Source organism: Populus trichocarpa, chromosome 19 (genome assembly GCF_000002775.5).
Source record: "Populus trichocarpa isolate Nisqually-1 chromosome 19, P.trichocarpa_v4.1, whole genome shotgun sequence".
In the NCBI taxonomy this organism is placed as follows: Eukaryota; Viridiplantae; Streptophyta; class Magnoliopsida; order Malpighiales; family Salicaceae; genus Populus; species Populus trichocarpa.
The window spans coordinates 8,174,252-8,189,599 of NC_037303.2; positions in this window are offsets into that span (position 1 = coordinate 8,174,252).

Genomic DNA, 15,348 nt, shown 5'->3' on the forward strand with positions numbered 1-15,348 from the left:
GTTTCATAAATTATTTCAATTGAAATTATATTTTATAAAAATTATTTTTAATATTAATATATCAAATAACATATAAAAAACATAAATTTCATATTTTTCCATATAAAAACAATTTAAAAATATAAACTATCACAATAGCAATGAGCACTAAATCTACAGCAAAACACAACAACGAAAGCAAAATAACAATACTAAAACAATTCTTTTTTCATGGATCCAAAAGATGAAGAAGAATAGAAAGAAAAAATAAACTTTGATACATTGAAATAAACATAAAAAAATATATCAGTTTTAAAAGGAATTGTCATTCTTTCTTAATGAAGCAAAATGGATATTCCTAAGATAGTGTTGTTATAGTGATGAATCAGGATTTATCAAATTTTTTCACATTTGTTTATTTATTAAAAAGATTGAGCCAAGAAAACACATTGCGGGCTCAAAAGCTCCCTCATCACGATGCGTAGGCTTGGCACATTGCCAAGCTAGAGCCTAGGCCTAATGTTTGTGGGTCTAGCAGGTACTGCCAGGCCCAAACACATTTTGGCGCATGCCACACCCATTCCTTAAAAGGATTTATCATATTTTAAATAGTATCTCTCTTAAATAGAATAACTCTCTTTTATAATAACTCAAGTATTTGAGAGTCTCAACATCTACCAAAAGGATTTTTTTTTTCATGTACTTGGCGTCCTACAACTAAGCTACACCTATTTTCATTAAATAGGGTGGATCTGTTAGTTTAATATACTTTGTAGCCAATCTGCTAATTACATGCGACATTATTATATTCATGTAAATACATATTTATTATTATTAAAGGCTTGATTTATCTTTAATATTCATATAATATTATATTAATGAATCTAGAGTAAAGATAAAGTTCATTAGACAAAAATGTTTTGCAAAGAAAATTATAAATTTGTTATAACTATGAGATTTATATTTCATCAAAGCATTATTCCTAAAATATTCCTGGTTGATGCTCTCTTAAATATTGGGCATTCATTAAAGTCGTAGAGACTAGTACATATTGTGTTCTTTTCTTTATGAAAGGAAACAGTTTTTCTCATAAGCTGAGGTATACGAGATACTTATAACTAATATGTAGGTGTTTGTCATAAGACATGAGAATTTCTTTGCAATGATTTTAATTAATACAAGGATTATATTTCTAAACCTAAAAAAATCAAGTAAGGAATTGATTGAGTTAATTTCTAAAATTATACTAAATTAACATATGAATATTATTCAAGTGGCAAATTGATACTTTGCCAATTTAAAGGGTTTTTCAGATTTTTCTATAAATAGTAAGTTATACCTCTTATTTTTATGAGGTTGTCTGTTAGACAGAAAAAACTATGTAAGTCATAGAATAAAAGGCTAACACTTTAGGCATAACAATCTCTGTCTTCTAAACATGAATTTAAGAGATTTTTTATTGGTGGTTTGTGTGGATTATCATTGAAAATCGAATAATTGGACGACTTGTTGTTTGAGACAACCATGTTTTTAAAGAATTATTAAAAGTTGAAGAAGATCATATTTTCTGGTAATAAATTCCTAAATAATTTTAGGTCTATCTAATGAAATCTTATAGATTTTTAAATAATTTTATTTTATTATTTTTATTACGTGTATGATATTCGAGAATCCAAAATCATATAATAGCTAGAATGAAGTAATTAACTCATTATTCAAACATAAAACTTTATTTCAAGGTTTAGGGATTTTGCGACATCATTACATAGTAATAATGTCTAGAATCTAAATTTCCATATGAGCACTAGATTTTTGTTGTAATTATATCATAGATATTTGAAGTCTGAACGCGGAAACAACGGAGCGATTATCCTTGACTGTCTCCTCCTGCTGACGTGGCTTTTAGTCTCTCCTCGTGAGCTTAGCTATTCCGATAACATGGATATATATATATTCTTGTCTATAGGCGAGCGTGGAAATAGACTTTCCAATAACAGCAGAGATATGACTTCTACGAAATATTTCAATAGTCCGGTGGATTTGGTGGGGTATTCTGGCATTACCAAAGATTGTGAATGGGAAGTCAAGGGCAACTAGCGGATTCAACGCCTGCGATTTTAAAAGCTCAAACATTCGTTTTCAGGGGCATGATTGCAAGAGTCCAGTGGATTTGGTGGTGTTTTTACATTACCAAAAAGTGCAAGAGGAAAGACATTGCATCAACTACAGAGGGGTTTTCGGTCTGGGAAAAGTTCGGTAGAACATACAAGTGACAGCGTTTAGGGTGGATCCGGGACCCACTTTCATTTGGTGCAAAATCATTTATGACCTTTTGTATTAAGAAATACATAAAACATGATTATAAAGTTTCGAAAATATACATATATAATTAAAAGATTGTTCTTACGATATTCTCGCTTTCTTTTTATTATTGATCTTCTGTTTCATGGAAAATAATTTTTAAATTTTTTTTTCTAAACTTTTTTGTATTTATTTACTTTTAAAAAATTGAATAATTAAAAATATTTTTCAGTCAAAGAAAAATTTATTTTATTTTTCAGAAAAGTGTTTTCCACTTGTTTTCTAGAAAATTGTTTTCCTTTAATTGTAGACTTAAAACATTTTTTAGAAGTTGAGAAAAATTCAGAAATATCTTATTATTTGTTAATTATATCAAATTTGGTTCTTAATCTTTTGATTGCTATATATTTTGTTTTAAGTTTTTTTTTTAATTTCATCTCTTAAAATTTGATTTTTTATATTAACTTTGATCCTTATTTTTTTATTGTTATTTGTTTTTCTCTTATTTTTTTTAATTGAAATTTTTATCTATTAGATTTGGTCCTCATTCTTTTGATTGCTATTTATTTTATTTACAATAATTTTTGAAATTGATTTTTTTTTTCAATTTCATCATCTTTCATTTTTTTATCTATCAGATTTGATCTTAATTTTTTTAATAAACTTGAAAAAAAATAAAAAAGTTATTTTCTAACTTATTTAACATGATATAGTCAAATACCAAAAAATATTTTTAATTTATTGTCAAATATCAAAAAACAATTTATTTTTTAGAAATTTATTTTTCATGAAAATCACTACTTTTCAACAAACAAATACTGAGTAACCATTATATTTTTTCCTTATGATTTATAAATTGCTTCGTACAAGGTGGTTTTGTAATGCTAAAATGTTCCAGGATTTTCTCATTGTCAACAACTGATTGAATATCTCATGTTCAATAAAATCCACCACTTCTCATTCGATTCCACAACTGATTGCATAGCTATTTTTATTGTTCACATCACCCTCTTCCACTTATGTTGTGCCGCTTAGTAAAATCCAGCGCTAATTTTCCAAGTACATGCGTGGAGGACATGTCGAATTGTCTTTTTGTCTCGACCTAACCAACTTTTAAATAAAGACAAATTAATTAACTCGTGTTTGATTGTATGTCAATAAAATTTTTTAACAAAATAAATATGATAGTAATTCATAAATGTTTTTTTGACTTAAAAATCCTAATAGTAAATTTAAAAGTTTATACATGCATCTAATTAAATAAATTAAGAATTATTTGTGTAACCAAAATAAATTATAAAGCCTGATTTTCCTAACCAGCCAAACTCGTGACTCGAGTTGTCGTACCCTCGCGAGAGCACGGCGTCGCGACGACCCTTTCCTGAGCGGGGAATTGATTTCAAGGTTTTTGTTTTGTTAAAAAAGGAGTCACCACCTAATATTATGATCACTAGAAAACCTAACTGGTCTTTCAGAGATTCTAAAGCAAGGGACTGGTTGCGTAAATGGAAGGTTTTAGCACCCCTAGTACACTCTACCTAAGGTAAGCTGCTTGGTGTTTGGTTTGTCTTATAATTGCTATGGTGTTGATGTTCTCTAATTCCATCAGTTTCCTAGGATAACTCTGCTATGATGAACGAACTTGGGTTTAAAGTCTAAGGGAAAGAACCCTTGGCCAATATGGATCATACCTTTAGATATGTCTATAGAGTGCCAAAGAGAAACGGTGCGGATCTCTTGAAATCTATGTTTGATTTGAAATAAATTTAGAATTTATGAATTTAGAGATAGCTAAGATAGAAATCTAAGGAGATTCAATGTGCTTAAAAGCTTATTTTTCCCTTAGTATTTCAAGTGTTCGCGACTCGTAAATCGCAAGGAAGAGAAACAAAAAAACTAAGTTAGAAATCTAAGGAAATTCAAGGTGCTTTAAAATCTCATTTTTGCCTTAGTATTTCATATTTTCATGACTCATAAACTGTGGAATCAAAATTTGAAATGTCCCCAATTATAATTGAGGCTTCTTTCAGGATGTGCAATTAAATTGTTCTAAATAAAATTTTAGGCATAAATCTGCCCTTATGTTAAAAACAAACAAGTTGTATTCCTATTAACAATATTTTGGACATTTACCTTTTATAGGTTTCTTTGCCCTTATATTATTAAGGGATAATGACTTGTTATTCTTAGAAAAATATTTTTGATATTAACCACTTGGAGTTTCTTTATCCAAATATTAACAGTGAACAATGTCGAATTATTTCCAATAATATTTTGAATATTAACCCCTTTGGGGTTTCTTTATCCAAACATTAATAGTGAATAAAGATGAATTCCCAAAAATAAAATTTTTATATTTTTGGAATATTGGCCAACACCCTTTGGAATTTACAAACATGTTGTAAAATCCAAGATGCAGGAAAATAATTTTGTGTTTAAGAAATCCATGCTAAAACATATTTTTTGAAACCTCAAATATTTGCTTTTTTTGAAAAGAAGAAGAAATTCAAAATATATTAGGGTATTGATCGTATGCAACACACAAAAACATTTTTATATTTTGATTAAAAACACTATTTATCACAACAATTAAATGCAAACATCACAGTTAAAGCTAGCAAAACATCACAAGAATAAGTCTGTCACATGGGGGGACCAAAGTCCTGAAACTAACATTTTGAACTCAAAACAACGATTAATCGCAACAGTTAAACACAAGCATCATAGTTAAAGTTATTAAACCATCACAAGAATAAACTTGTCACGTGGAGGCCAAAGTTCTGAAAGTAACATTTTGAACTCAAAATCCTACGCCAGTGTCGGTGCCCCACGACCCATCCTCTGTTATCCTAAATCTTGAACACTGTCATGCTCGTGAAAGGAAAGAAACTTGAGGGGCATACTTTTATCCTATGTATTAGAAACCAATGGCCAGCTATCTTGTTTTTTTTAAGAAGAAAACATGATCTGAGAGTTTAAAGAAAAACAACCCCGCCTGAAAAGGAAACTTCCTCATGCCCCTTTACTTTCTCCTCCCAAAAACTTCCCTTACATTATATACTTTCTTCTCTAACCAAAGCTTTGTTTAGAAACAAAACTGCTACCCCTACGACATTCTACAGCTTCTGCTTGTAGAAAAACAAATGGAGCATAAACCGTCGAGCAATTCCCTGATTACTTTGCCTTTGATTCCTAAAGGAAACCTTCTTGTTTTGTCGTTAGGAGCTTTTTTTAAAAAACTCTTTAGAGCTTGTTAAACTCCTTAAGACCGGCCAACAAGAATAAGGAGCAGCAAATGACCCAAATGGGTTGAATCCGTCTGTACACAACCCAAGACGCACATTCCTTGATTCAGCTGAAAAGTGAGGATGAACACTGTTAAAGCGTTTCCACGCTTCGCCGTCAGAAGGATGAACCATCACTCCATCAACCGCATGGTGTGCTTGGTGCCATGTCATGTGCTCAGCAGTCCTTGGTGACATGAATAACCTCTGCAGTCTAGGTGTGATCGGGAAGTATCTAAGTTTTTTATATGCCACTAGAGTCTTTCCCCTGCCAGTTCTAGGTTTGTAACGGGAATGCCCGCATGTCATGCACTCGGTCATCTCAGCATTTTCAAGGTAGTATAACATGCAGAAGTTAGGGCACATGTCAATTTTCTGGTATTCTAAACCGAGGGGTTTCATCATGGACTTCGCAGCATAGAAGTTCTCTTTCAGCCTGTTCCCTTCAGGTAAAATGCTTCTTGCCCATTCAATAATCTTGTCATACCCGGCCTCACTCAACCCGTGATCTGACTTGATGGTGAACACCTGTGCTACGGCCGATAATTTACTGTGGTTCGTGCAGCCATCCCATAATGGTTCGTCAGAATCTTTCAACAAATCAAAAAACATAGCTGCATCTACATTACGTTCTTCTTCTACGATTGGACATTGACTGTCATTACCTTGATTCATTCTCATTGCATCCATAACCATATTTCTGTAAGGATTAGTGTTGTCATTTGCCGTTTCATGCACGTTGCTAGCACTAGAAGTAGACCCAACCACCGTTTCTTCCATTCTCCTCTCACTCTCGCTAACAAATACTTCTCCATGTGCATACCAACACTGGTAATTCTTCATAAACCCTTTGTGTAGAAGATGCATCATTACAACATCTGGATGCAAATACTTTTTATTTTCACACTTCCTGCATGGACACCTAATACCGCCTCCAGTAAAATTTCTGGGAATAGATGTTACGAAATTAATAAAACCCTGAACCCCATTACAATAATCCATCCTCCGCAATCCTTGGGGTGAATCTCGATACATCCATGAACGATCATCCATGACTTATATCGAACCTCTATAAAATTATGATGACATCATGTATTAATTAACTAAGTTAGGTAAATAAACTTGTACAAATATTACTTTAACTCGAGATTATCCAACAAACCAATCACAACTTCTCATAAATATTAAATATTCATTATCATTTATCAACGTCCATACGAATTAAAAAATATACATTTACAGAAATTACCACTCCGCAATACCATTGATAAAACTTTAAACGGGCCCATTAAGCAAGCTATTAATTATTTCAAAATAGCACATGTAATTCGGTAATTCCATAAAGAAATAACAATATATAAACAAATACAATCTTACAAAATCTAAAACAAACCATAACAGGTACAAAATTATACATTCATATACTACAAGTTTGTTTGAGAAATAACAATAAAACATGTACATCTACTAACAAAATACATATACTTAAAAAAACAATAAAATTGACATTTAATTAAATGTTAAAATTTAAAAAGATATAATTACTTACAAAAATTGATAAAATCCGTCGGTAAATCAGAACACGCGCGGATGCTGTGACCACAAAACTTCAAGAAATATAACTTGTTGTGCTGATATGAGGAAGATTTTTTTTTTGGGGGGGAGGGGGGCTGGTTGTTTGCAGATGGGGAGAGTTGAGATGAGGAAGAAGAAGGAGAAATAGGGGATGAAAGGGTCGGCAGAGCTGTCATATATTAACTTTTTTCGACGGTTTTACCTACGGACACTCCGTCGGTTATTACGCCGGTGATTCTGACGGAAACATAGACATGTCACCGTACGGATCTGCCATTTCAAATCCCTCGGTGAGTCCGTCGGAAATTTAAACGGCGAACCGGTCACATCACTTTACGGGCAGTCATTTTTGAATCTGTCGAAAAAAAATAACCCGCCAAAACCTCCACGTCAGCGACCCGCCTTTTTTTAAATTCGGAAACTTTTCCGTCCGTAATTCAGTCGGTAAAATACCGACGGAAATTTTCCGTCGGATTTACCGACTGAATTACGGACGGAAAAGTTTTGGTCGGTTTTTACCGACTGAATTACGGACGGAAAATGACCGTCGGTAATTTCGACCTCAAAATACCGACAGAAAATATTTTGTTGGTAAATCCGTTGGTATTTAGCGAATTTCTGGTAGTGTTTTCGGCAAGGTAGGATAGATTGAAGTCAAGCTCCTCTCTCTTTTATTGTTTCCCATTATTTTTGCTCTCAAACCTTCTTCTTGTTCTCTCGGTTCTCTCCCTTTCCTTTCCTCTCTGTTTTCCCTTTCTCTCCTATTTTCGTTGTTTCCTCCCTCTGTCTTTTCTGTTTGTTTTTCTTCTCTGTGTTTACTCTCTTCGTCTCCCCTACTCTCTTTGTTTTCTCCTTTTCCCCCTCCGCATAAAAACTGCACTTCCAAACCCCTACCATTCCTATGCAACGTTCCATGAAAGGGAGACACTCGAGCAGAGAGACCATGAAAACCTTTAAAACTCACAGTCTCTCACAACAACAGATCAAGAGAAAAGAAAAAAGCACGCGGCTGTAACGTAGACAAATAATCCAGACTACAAAACATGGCAGTGACAGTGGGCAAGCACAAACCTTTTGTTCAAACAACAAAAAAACTGAACATCTAAAGCAAAAGCAATAAAAACAGGTTTTGGAAAAGAACCACACAACAGATGCCAAGCTTAAATATAGCAAAGAAGAGGAAGACTAGAAACTATACATGCAGATGCTGCTGGTTCGAATGCAGAAGATGAGATGCAGGCAGGTGAAAACCTTTGCTTTTCAGCCTCTAAAAACTAAAGAAAGCCTTTCTTTTTTTGCCGTTAAGAGTTTTTAGAAAACCCATAGGTTTGGTGAACTCCTTTTTGACAATGTAGGATAGACGGGAGATAATCCTCCCTCTTGTTCCCGTTGTTTTTCTTGTTGCCCTTACCTCAGCCTTATGCTAGCTCTCTCAGTTTTTTACTCTTCTCTGCCTCCCCTCCCTTTTCTTTTGTTTACTTAACAGCTTGCTTATATAGCCAAGCAAGAACTTGGAGACTCCTTTCATGCCCCCTCATCCCAGCCGTCTGTATTAGGGATAAAATCTCGGCCTTTAAATGGTGTGAGGCTCCTTTCCGTGTCCTCTTTCACAGCTGGCACAGAGAAGGCGCAAAAATGTTTCCCTTGGACTGGAGCTACTGAGTTGCAACTGCATATTTGGCGTGAAAAGAAGGGTTGTCCTGTACACACCAGGTTGCAGAGGATGCAAGGACGAGAGTTTCAAAAACTAGCAGGAAATGGTTGCAGAGGAGGGAAGGGAATGCAGACGGGGTACAGTACCATGCTAACTATATTTCCAGGATGGGGCTGTTCTCATACGGCATCGTCTAGATAAAGAAGAGAATTAATGTAAAAAGAAAAAGACGGTGTCGTTTGTTGTTAGAAAGGCAGCAGAAATGCAACCCATCGTGGCAGAATTTCTGTCATTTTCTGATTTTATCCCCGTTTTTCTATTTCTTCAAAACCCATCCAAGTTTCTTCCAATTTTTATCTGCAATTAACTCCCTTATTTCAATTTTTTTTTCAATTCAATCCTGCAAACTTGGGGACAAAATCCTTCTCGCGGCAGAATTTTTGCTTTCACATTAGATATTCAAACGTGAATATCTTGAGCTTCTGATATTGAAATCAAGCGACTCAAAAACCCAAATTCATTTATATATGTAGGACTACAACTTTCATGAAGGATTCGAAGTGAGATAAAATCGTTTTAAAGAACAGAATCTGGCAGCAATCTGGTTGGTAAAAAAAAGGGTCTCCTGGTCTAATTCAGAAACTGACAATGCCGAGCATCCCGATATGACCAGGAGTATGACCTAAGAATAATGACCAATAAAATTGTGGCGGAAGTAGAGTCTTTAGTGCAAAACTCAGGTCAAAATCCTTCTTGCGGTAGAATTCTCTGCTTTCACGCTTAGATATTCAAACGGGAATATCTTGAGCTTCTAATATCGAAATCAAGCAATTCAAAAACCCAAATTCATCTACGCATACAGTACTACAACTTTCATGAATGATTAAAAATGAGATAAATTCATTTTAAAGAACAGAATTTGGCTGCAACCTGGTTGGTAAAAAAGGATCCCCTTATCTAATTCAAGAAACTGACAATGCCAATCATCCTAATTTGACTGAGAGTCTGCCATGAGAATAATAAGCCTTAGGACCCAATAAAGGTGTAGGTCAATTCTTCAATATGTCATGAGTGACAAAATATAGCTGGAATGGTCAGATATTGCACGAAACCAAGTCAGAATCAAGGCCTAAGTTGGAACAAAAAATTGCAACAACAGCAAAATCAGTTTTTAATTGCAACTTCTGAGGGATTTATCCAACCTTAAAGACCAGATAACAAAGGAATGGATTTAGCATTATAAAGAGTCCTAATTAGCTTAAGAATCCTGACAATTTCGGCAGCAAAGAGAAAGGATAAGGAGAGCAGATGCCAGTTGAAACATGGTTCGAAAAACATTTCCTTCTTCTTTGCTTTTGTCAATCTCCAGCAACCTTGAACTAAACTCCTGCCTTATTTAAAAGGGATATACACCATTCCATTAGCACGTATAACTAAAAAAAAGAGAGTAACAACACGAGTCATGGACTCATTCTGGTTTAATAAGAAACATAGACACTCGTAAAATTGAGAACCAACTAAATATCGAAGTGTCTATTTAAGATCGCGATAAACTTACAAATATCAAACCAAAATAAATTGCGATGACTCAATTCTCAACTAACTTAATGTCAAATGATCAAATTGGAAGTAAAAGTATTGAATTAAAATAAAAAGTGGAAAAAAAATTAAATTAACCCTGACCAAACCTGGCAATCCATAATCCAGGTCATGCACCCCCACCAAAATTAACAAAATTTTATTTTCAATTTTGTTTTTCATTTAACTATACCCTGACCAGGCCACTCAAAAGGAGAAATTTACTTAGTGTGACCCGCTTAAAAGCCCAAGTTGACTTGCAACGTAGTTATCTCAAGAAAAACCTGACAAAACCTAGTACAAAACTTGTTGATTTTTTACTAAAAAAACTAAAAATAATGCAGTTTTGATCTTTTAAAAAAATAAGGAATTTGTTTTTGGTCATCCTGGATCACCCGGGTTGACCCTCCTAACCCTTTCCCTTGTCATTGTCCTGAGTTGAGTTTGATAATTATAAAAAATACATTAAACATAAACATAAACATAAACATAAACATAATAATAATAATAAGCAAACAAGCCAAGAACACGAGTCAATCCACACATTTTGCTCGAAAAACATGATATTAAGGTGAAATAACATCTAATGTAAACTCCCATTGTCAAATGGAACTTGTGGACAGCAGATTGGTTTTTGTAGCCAGAATCGGTGTCAACCAAAACTTTCTTTCTCTATTACCAGAATTTAGCCATCTCTCTCCTATATCTAACCAGGGATTGAAAAATAAAAAAATAAGATTTTGTATCAAAATTGAGTTTTAGAAATCTTGAGGGACTACAAAGGTATTATTGGGAAAGAAGAAGGACTAAAGTGAACTTTTGTGTGCAAACTTTGAAAGTGCCATCCATTTTATTTTTATTTTTCACTTCAATCCTATATCTTTTAATTTTATTATTTTTTAACAATTTAACTTAAATTGACCTTGAATTGTTTCCTAAAAAAACTATATCAAAATAAAAAAATGAAGGAAAATAAAAAACACTCAGTGCTTAACGAGTCCACGATGCACACATTTTAAAGTTTTTATTAATTATCCACTGCTTCAACTTTGAGATTACAAAATCTAACATCAAGCAAGATTATAAGTTTCAAGTTGATTATCAAGTGCTATAATTTTATACACATTGCAATCAATATTAATATCTTTGGAGTACAAAAAGATTACATTTTTTTAAAAGAAAAGGGATTAATATTTATATACACTAAGGAAATGCCATATCTTTTTTTAATTAACTATTAATTAATTAAATAATTAATAACCATAAATATTTTAAAATTAATCAATCTTAATTATTTTATTTAAAATATATTAAATCTCATATGGTAGATCTTTATTAAATCATTTGATTTTTATTTACTAAAAAACTATGTAATTTTCTATTATTTTTTATTTTTTACTTATGTTTTTACGGTATTTGTGTTTTTTTTTCAAAGAAAGAATTCATTTATTTTCTTAGAGAAAATATGAAATTATTTAAAGAAATTATTTAGTTGAAGTTATGTTCTTAATAGTAATTTTAATTTAAGTGCTTTTACTAACATCAACACATCAATTTATTGTCAAATAAATTGGCCTTTTTAATCTCATAGCATAACATATTTATTAACATGATGTTAATTTAATATGCTCTGTAGTCAATCGGTTGGTTACACGTGACATTATTATATTTATGTAAATACATATTTATTATTAATAAAGGCTTAATTTATCTTTAATATTCATATAATATTTTATTTATAAATCTAATATTTGATTTATGAATCTAGAGTAAAGATAAAATCCATGAGACAAAAATGCATTGCAAAGAAAATTATAAAATTGTTATAATTATGAGATTCTTATTACATCAAAACATTGTTCGTAAAATATTCCTGGTCGATGCTATCTTAAATTTTGGACATTCATTAGAATCATAGAGGTCGATACATATTATGTTATTTTTATATGAAAAGAAACAGTTGTTCTCATAAGCTGATGTATAAGAGATACCTAGAACTAATATGTAGTTGTTTGTCATAAGACATGTATACTGAACTTACCTGCATGCGAATTCCATATGGAGAGATCAACTATATCTATGAAAAGACTCACATGACGGTTGTGTAAGTAATCATTAGACATGAGATCACTAAGTTATCTTATATAAGGAGTGTTATGTTTTAATCATGTTACACATTATCTTGGTAAAGGTAGCAAATGGACAGACATTGAATATAACATAAACTATATGAACGTATTTGAATGATCAATAGAGGATTCATCACCCTAAGTGAATTAAGAAAAATATTCCACATGTTCTCAAATAGTATTGATTGTTAAATCCTTGCGCAAGGTGAAATAAGATTTGAAAAGAGTTTCAAATCTTATTTAAATGATCAATGACTATAATATTGTGAACAAATATTATATGACATGACAAACACACTTCATGCTAAAATATCTAAATCAGAACATTATTGATAAAGAGATAATAATTACACTGAAAAACTGATCAGTTAAAGGTTAAGTCAAACCACTTATGACTTTTCTAATATTCGAGAGATCATGACACGTTACTAGACGGTGCACTTGATCTTCAAATAGAAATTAATCAATTATTGAATTGATAATAAATTAAATTGTTTGATTTATTTAATTCTATTTATTTAGAATTATAATTTTTATATGGGCCAACATTTTAGAAAACTAATGAGCTACACACATCTTATTGCTTTGATTTCTTCTCATCCCTATCTTATTCGCTCTCCTTCTCCCTTATGGTCTGTTATTTTTTTTTCTCTTGTGGTATTATTGTTGTTCAACTGGATGAGACAGAGGGACCATCATTGGTCGATTAGGTAGTGATTATTGATGAGAAGTGTAGGTGGTTCAGTATGGAGAGAGATAAAGCCTCTGATTTATTTAGGGTGATGAGGAAGAAGAAAGGGTTGTCATGGATTGAGGATTGGACCATAACTTATGGGTTACTATGGTGAAAGTTGTTATGGGAGATCCATTGGCAGAGATTGTAAATGTCAAAATATTTGGTGTTGATTAGCAAAGAACTATTTACATTGTTAAAGATAAATTTGTTTACCTAAATTAGATAAAGAATCAATCAAGTTTATCTTATAGGACATAACAAAATTATTTTCATAATTGTCTAGTTTGTTTGGATAAATTATTTAAAAAGTTCAGATAGATTTTATCAAAAGAAAATAATCACAAAGTTATCTAAAGATAACTATCAGAGAATTGTTTTTGTAAAACACGAATAATAGTATGTTAAGAATATAATAAACTAGGAAGTTTGAAAATAATATTCTTATTCTTGATTTCTCTCTTTCACACGATCAATCACATCTAAAACTTTTTTCATGGAAATTATTTGTATAGCTTAAACACAGGCTTGATTAGTAGTAGATGCTCAACCAAACTTCTATATATACTAGGTATTTCATCATAATTCCAGACAAAACAATCTTTATAAGTGTTTGGTAATGATGCTAGATCCTTCTAGTAAATTTGCACTTATTAAAATTGATATATGCTTGTATTTGGTGCCCCACTTAACTTCAATTAAAGGGTTTTGAGTTTCATTCTATACATCATTCATCTTCTAGTAAATTTTCACTTATTAAAGGGGTTTTTCTAAATTAACTTGTCATATCAAGCATAATTAATTGATAATCTTTATTTTGTTTTTTGAACAAATTTTAATCTTGATGTAGTTTTATTAAACAAATTTTGTTATTTTGCCCAATACATCTATAAAAATCATTAAAATAATTGGAACTTGCAACCAAGTCACAACAACTCATTTATTTCTATATTTCAAATCCATGACTTGTTACTTTCCAAGTGCAAGTTATTTGTTCTAGTATATATATATAAACCACTAAAAAAGATTTCAAAAATTAGATTTCATTAAAACCTTTAAACTGAATTTAATTTAGAGGGTTTAAATATTTTGTTAGAATTTTTGTTAATGTTAATGGTTGAAGAAAAAAACAAAAAGAAAAGGAAAAAAAGGAGTTACTAGGTCATTTATTGGGCATGGTGGTCTATTATGAAATTCAAGTAGATTTTCGAGTAAGGTAAACACTGTTGTTTTAGAAGATTGTGCAAGACTTAGGTAACGTTTAGTTATTGTCCTGTGATAGAAAAGATATAAATAATAGAGACAAAAAGTGTGTTTAGTTGAAGAGATAAAGACATAAAAATAAATATATTTATGGAACAATTTTGGAGTGGATTTTTATACTTTCAAAACATGATATATATAGAGGATATGTCTTTAGAGACAATATTTATTTTTTTATTCCTAAAATATCCTTGTAAAAAACTCTTAATTCTAAAATTGTCTAACTAAGATATATAAAAATAAAAATAATAATTATTATAGTTTTTAAACCCAACTCGAGGGTTGATCCGAAGTAAAGCCTGGGTCACAGATTGTGTTGACCCGAGTTAGCTTAAGAATAAATTAAAAACCTGATTCAAGGGTCGACCTGGGGCAATACCATGGTCACGAGTGGGGTTGGCCGTTGACTTGGGTTACAAGAGGGGTTGCCCATTGATCCGGGTCAATGTAAGGCCCGAGTTAGGTTTCAAGAGGGTAAACCTGGGTTGACCCAAGTTAATGTAAAATAAAAGTGATTATTATTATAATTTTAAAACTTGATTTAAGGGTCAACCTAGGATAAGGCTCGAGTCACGGATTAGGATGGTCAACCTGGGTTAACCCGGGTCAATGCAAGGATTAATATTGTTATTATCTTAGTTTTAAAACCTGACTCGAGGCTCCATCGAGGCAAGATCTAGGTCACGGGTTGGAAGGGTCAACACTGGTTGACCCGAATAAACACGTGAATAAAAATAATTATTATCATAATTTTAAAACCCGACTCGAGAGTCAATATGAGACAAGGTTCAAGTCACAAGTTGAGAGGGTTTACCCGACATACCTATTTAAAAAAAAAAAAATTCAAAGAAA